Below are 6,929 nucleotides of genomic sequence, written 5' to 3'. Positions count from 1 at the left end.
TATTGTGATCTAGGAAGTACTATTGTGAACTGAAAACCAAATTGAAAGCGTGTTTCAAAGTATTAAGTATCAAAAAGCTAAATTTTATTTGTTTTGCACAAGTAGTTTTTAAGTTACTTAGCGGGCCGAAATTTGACTAAATCTGGACCGTATGCTACCCATCTAAAATCTAAACTGAAACCTGACGTTATAATAATCTCTTATAAAACGAATTTCGGACATTTAGAAGTGAATGGTAATTAATTTATTTAAGTCGCACAGTATACTTGAAATACTTTTTAAATAGGCATATTCTAAAATTATTTTACCATAGTAGAATACCATGAAACAGTATTTGACTTGGAATAACCTTTAAAAAACTAAACCTAACAATATTTTATTTTCTCTATTTAAATTAAAAAATTAAAGCTTTTACAGATAATTTTGTGAACAGAAAGTAATCAATTAAAATATTTTTTTAGATTTAAGTTTTATTTTGTAACTGTAGCAGTCTTTTCGATGGCTTATTTAATTCTGTTCAAAAATTAATTGGTTTTCTAGCTATCAACCTATAATGATTTAACAGAGGAAAATAGTGAAAAATTAAAAGTTAGGGTTGAAATATTAAAATAAACAACACATTTTAATTGTCAAAATATTTTGAATTAAGATAAAACAAAAAATAGTTGTACTAACAGTTTAAAATTCCTTAATATAGTGATTTTTTAACAATCATAAATTAAGTTACAAAATAATAACTTTAAGAATCTTTTTAGTGATATAGTTACAGTCATTTCAAATAGAGACCTCAAATCTATACTCTTTTAAAGTCAGAAAATATGTTTTGAAATAAAAACTTTAATGTTTACAAGATATTTCTACTTATACAGATTAAACAAGTAATAACAAAAATCTGTCAAATAAGTATCTTTTAACAAATATTTTATTCACTGTGCTATAGAAACTTTTAGTGTAATGTAAAACGACAAATATAAACTACAAAACTAACCAAGTCAAAACATAACTATTAATAACTTTAAAACATAAACCACTCAAAAAATATAGTAGACTTCCGCTTGAATTTGCACTTTGAACAAAATAAAAAGTGTGAACTCAAAAATGCTTTATTATTTTTTTTACAAAATGGCAAATTTTAATATGTTATAATGCAATAATGTTATGAATAAACGTAAAATCAACTAAAACATTAAACAAACATTCATTAAAAAAGATTGATCTATATAAGCTATTAAGTATAATAAATTTTTTGTTTTATTAATACTTAGTTACTTATATACTTTGTTTAACTTAAATTTAAGAGATTATAAATTTGCACTTTTTTTGGGTAAAAAGTGCGAACTCGAGAGGAAGTCTACCGTAATTAATATTCATTAGGCATTAAGCCAACCTGTTGTAGAATAAATAACTTAATAAAATTTTTATTATAAAAAGACTTTTTAAACAGTACAAACCAGCTTAAATAAGAAATCTTTTTAAAAATCAACTAAAATTGAAGACCTTACAGAAAATAATGTCTGCAACTGAAGTCTAATCTAATGTGAAGGATGAGCTTGCAAGTTTTTCTATATCTGGTTCTAAATCAGTCAAATAAAGCCTCAAGTCACCTCCTTTACAAATATCCAGATTATATCTTTTGCTCAAAATGTTAATAACTGAACTGAAAGCTTCAGCATAGCTAGAAGGAAAAGCTATAAACAACAAACTAACTTCTTTCCAAATGATTTGATACTTTAGTTTTTGTTGAGTCCAAAAGCTTTCATATCGTTCTTTGGAAAAATTTACTTTAAGTTCAAGGTCAGTTTGTAAGTCTGAGAAAGTTTCCTGTAAGTCAACGTTTACTTCAAAAATATCTTCATCGAAGGGATCCATAATCCACTTCGGGACGTTTGAAAATTGTCAGTAAACCGTTTACTAATATCACATTTAAGCTGTTCCAGGTGAGATAAAAATACTTCTACTTCATCTTCAATTATTTGAAACTTATTCCGAACTTTCAAATAGTGAATACTGATTATTTTTGATTTTTTTTTCCATACAGTTCAAGATGGTTTCTGAAACTGGTTACCTTACTTTTTATTTTTACAAGATTCAAGTTTTTACCTTGTAAAGTTTTGTTCAGATTGTTGATCTTACCATATAAGTCTGACATGTAAGCAATATCTATTTTTCTTTTAACAAGATTGTCTGCCAATACCTTATCCTATTCAGAAAAAAAAAATCAATTATTGAATTAAAAACAGACAAAAACTATCTAAACAGTTTCATTTTGATAACAATTTCACTTCTGTATACATTATCAATTTAATTTATTGTTTTTATGCTCATCATTGTCATTGCACAGCTGTTTAAACAGACGACTTTGTAAAGCATGCCTTTTTATTTTGTTGAAGGCTTTTATCACAAAGTTTAATGAGTCATTTAAACGGACGTTCAAATTTTTTGCAACTAAATGTTGGCAATGATGTATATCGCAATGAATAGTAAATGTATCAGGGTTTAACTCTTGAAAAAATGTGATTAATCCACGATACTTTCCTATCATAGACGGATCACCATCTGTTGCAATTCCTATAAGATGTTTTGAAGGCATTTTATTTACTTCAAAATATTTTTAAATTTTTTAAACACAAACGTTCCTGTGCTATGCGTTTCAATTAGTTGAGAGAACGCTAGTTCTTCGTATGTTGTATCATCAACTATTAAACGCACGCAAACAAGAAAAAGACATTTATTTTCCGGCAAAGTGGACTCGTCAACCTGCATCAAAAAAATTTTTGCACATCATTCGAACTAACTTTTGTTCAACACATTATGACATTTAATATATACGTCTTTTCACAGTGTTGTTGCTTAATGGAATAAAACATAAAACATTAAAGGTGTTTTTATAATAAATGACGTTTTCCAGAACTGTTTTTAAGATAGGAATAAACGTTTTTTCCCCAATGGTGTGAGGCAGTCCTTGTTTAGCAACTATGAGAGACATATAATAAGAAGCTAATTGTCCATATTCAATACTTTGTGTAGATTTCTTGAACATGTTTGTGATTTTACACTCTTTTGTTTTCTCATCTCGACGTTTTTTAAATAACTCTACATTTTTATTAACATGTTCGGAATGAAATCTATATTTTACGTAAACAAAATGGATTTTTTTGTTAAATTTTTACCTCAGGGGCAAACATTTAATGGCAAGCTAAGACTAGTAAAATAACAAGATAGAAAGAAAAAATTTTATGACTGCCCAAAATTATAAAATCGCCCCCCATTTGCCCCCTTACTAGTTTTCACCCCCCCCCCCCCCCCCTTTCGCCCCTTTACTAAAATTCGCCCCCCGACTTACTAAAATCGCCCACTTTGAGTAAACCTGGTTTAACGTCCTGTCCAGGACAAAAATTACTTAAAACGTTTTAATTTTTTTTTTGGAAAATTGTTATCTGTAGTAAAACTACGAAAAACATTATATTAATTTAACTAAACTATTTAAAGTGCATTTACTTGTATGAATCAATGAAAAATTATTTACAGACGGTACAACTAAACTATATATTTAATTGTATTATACAACTAGAGTCTTTGTGGTATATATTTTAAGTTTAATGTTTAGTTTTATTAACACTGAAGTTTAAGTAAACAAACCTAAAATTTATAGCAGTATAAATATATCTATTTTGTGACTATACAAAATTTTATTTTTTTATTAGTCAAGTTTGTTACTAAAAAAAATTCTTGTTAAACTCCTAATAACATAAATAAAAGAAAACTTCATCAGCTTACATTTATGTTAAAAAATATTAACAAGCTACGCTATTTCAGTTGTTTTAAGTTTAGTTTATTTAACGACAAAAAATACGCTCAAAAGGTTTGGTCCAAGGACCTGGTGTAAAAAAAACCTTTCGGTTATCGAGTCATACACTAGAACAGTTTACCCGGTAAACTTTACCGTCATGCCTAGGACAGTTTACACTTTTTAATAGTAATTTTTAAACTACTAAAACTTTTAATTAGTTGAAAACGTTGATACACAAAGGTTAGCTTTTTACATAAGTTAGGATATAAGTTTTAAAATTTTTTGTTATTATATTAATTAAAGTACATTTGTTTTTAACAGTAAATTTTTCTAGTAACGAGTTAGGGACCTTTAAGTATGATTTTCTAATTTAAATAATCACATACACTAACATAAACTGGTGTTTTTTTTCTAGCTGTATGTGTCTTAAGTAGCATTTGAACTTTGTGTCACTGTTTAAAGTTTTATGTAGTTATGAAATTTATGAGTTATAGAAATTAACTAAGTACAAAAATTCAACGAGTGAAAAACATCATTTATAGTACCTAAATTTGTTCACATGTTACATTAGAAAATTATTGCAGCTAAAGTTGCTTTTTGAACTATACTGATAGAAAAATAAATTTTAATTTAACGCTAATGTAGTTAAGTTTTGGACAAATTTTTGGTATAGTAAGCTGAACCCTGTTTGTTACTAGATATTTTGTATAAGCCTTGTAAGATCAGACAAACTTAATGTAAACCTTTGTTATCACTATCACTTTATGTTAAAGTCATTAAATTTTGTTTTAGATGTTTTATAAAACAACAACTCAGACAGAAAAATGGGAGCCGATCATTTCTAATCCGATCACTTCTAACCCGATCACTTCTAACCCGAAACTTCTAACCCGATCACTTCTAACCCGATCGCCTCTAACCCGATCGCCTCTAACCTGATTACTTCTAACCCGATCATTTCTAATCCAATCGCTTCTAACCCGATCATTTCTAACCCATTTAAACCCAATCATTTCTAACCCGATCATTTCTAACCCGATCACTTCTAACCCGATCATTTCTAACCGATCACTTCTAGCCTGATCGTTTCTAACCCATAACTTGTTTATTTTTGTTTTCAATTTGGACTACTTGCGAAAACTTTAGGCTTTAAATTTAGTGGTTAGTCAATGCACTTAAGTTTTTGATTTCTTTTTTTCAACTGTCTGTACCTTAATTCCAATAATGTTTATTTTAGTTGTATCGATTATGCTTTGAGAAAGCTACAAAAACAATTGAAAAGAAAACAATAAAACACCAAACGGTTGCACAAATGGGCATTATCTAATTTTAAAAGTCAGGATATGTATATCAGGTTAATGTTTGAACATGAAGAAAATTTATTCATGAGTTTTTGTAGTTTGTTTAAATTTTGACATTTTGGTATGTTCTAAATAAATTTAATAAAAGTATCCCTGAACTTTATTTTGATGTAAAAGTGCGTGATTCAGACTATTATGCTGATTGTTGCACTAAAATCATTGAAATAATTTACTAAATCGTCTCAATATGTGTTGCTGAATTTTTCAGAGAAGGGTTTTTGTTGAAAAGAAATTGGAAATTAATTCTGAAATGAAAGTTTGTGCAGCTGTGTTTGGTTTTGTTAACACTCACTGATTGTTGTTAAACTGACTGTTGTACGTTAAAGTTGCTTACTATAAAGTTAAAACCAAATTTGTTAAAAACCTCTACTTTAAATCATAAACAAGTTAATTAGTATTGAACTAACGGTTTATTTATTTTACTGTTAATCTATATAAATTAAATAAAACTGTAGTTTTTGATTTTAAAATGTATAAATTTTCGTCTCTTCGTTATGTGTCATTCAGTTTAAGTGGCCCAGATTTTGATGCCTGGGTCTAGAGTAGGACAACAAACTTCCAATAGCAATAAACATCAAAAATTAAACTCTAACTAATGCTATCGGAACATTAAGTTTTATTTTAAACAAAATAAACTAAATTTTAATAAAAAACTACTTTGTTGAGTATAGTTTGTTTTTAAAACAAATCCTTATTTGAAAACAATGATAAACAAACATATTAATACAGATCGGGTTAAAAATGATCGGGTTAGAAATGATCGGGTTAGAAATAATTGGGTTAAATCGGGTTAGAAGTTATTGGGTTAGAAGTGATCGGGTTAGAAATGATCGAAAAAGAAGTGATCGGGTTAGAAGTGAGCGGGTTAGAAAAGATCGGGTTAGAAGTGAGCGGTTAGAAATAGTGATGTACCGGACCCGGACTTTTTTTTCAAATTAGGATCCGGCCGGACCCGGATCCGGACTTTTTTTTCATATCAAGATCCGGCCGGAACCGGATCCGGATTTTTTTTTTATATCAAGATCCGGCCGGATCTGGATATCAGACAAAAATGGTAATATCCGGCCGGATCCGGATAGTGAGTCCGGTAAATCACTAAATATAAATGAGCGGGTTAGATGTGATCGAGTTAGAAGTGATCGGGTTAGAAATGATCGGGTTAGAAATGATCGAGTTAGAAGTGATCGGGTTAGAAATCATCTGGTTAGAAATAATAGCGAGTTAAAAATGATAGTAAACCCAGAAAAAGACATCTACTTTAGCTTTAGAAAAATAAAAAATAACTTATTTTAAGTAATAAGATTGAAAAACCTGCAAATTAATTCAAAATACGATTATAAAATGTATTCACAACAATTTTATAACTAAAATGTTTTGGACTTCACACCTTTTAAAGCTCTGTAAAGAATAGGCACTATAAAACCTCTTCGGATCTATATAAAGCTTCGTTTTGTTATACACTGGAAAAGCATTGAAAAATAATTAAAAAATTTAGAATTGTATGAAAAACAATTTTTTTTTAATATGAAAAATGTTTACTCATAAAAAAATTATTTATACTTAATTGTGTTATTAAGTGTAGAAAAATTTACATTAGTATTACAAAAAAAATTGAAAATACTAGTTTAATTATTTTGAAATTTGTACTTTTATAAAAACCAATTACGTTTTTAATTGATGCTGTTAGTAATTTTTTTTTTCCTTAAAAAAAAGTTAAAAAATTATTTTACTACCTTGTTAATTTAAACTTTTGTTACATTCTTTTAAATTTGGTTTAT

This window comes from Thalia democratica, chromosome 6 (assembly GCF_965202585.1).
Source record: "Thalia democratica chromosome 6, ktThaDemo2.hap1.1, whole genome shotgun sequence".
Classification (NCBI taxonomy): Eukaryota; Metazoa; Chordata; class Thaliacea; order Salpida; family Salpidae; genus Thalia; species Thalia democratica.
The sequence above is the reverse complement of the archived record's forward strand: the minus strand, read 5'-3'. Positions refer to the sequence as shown.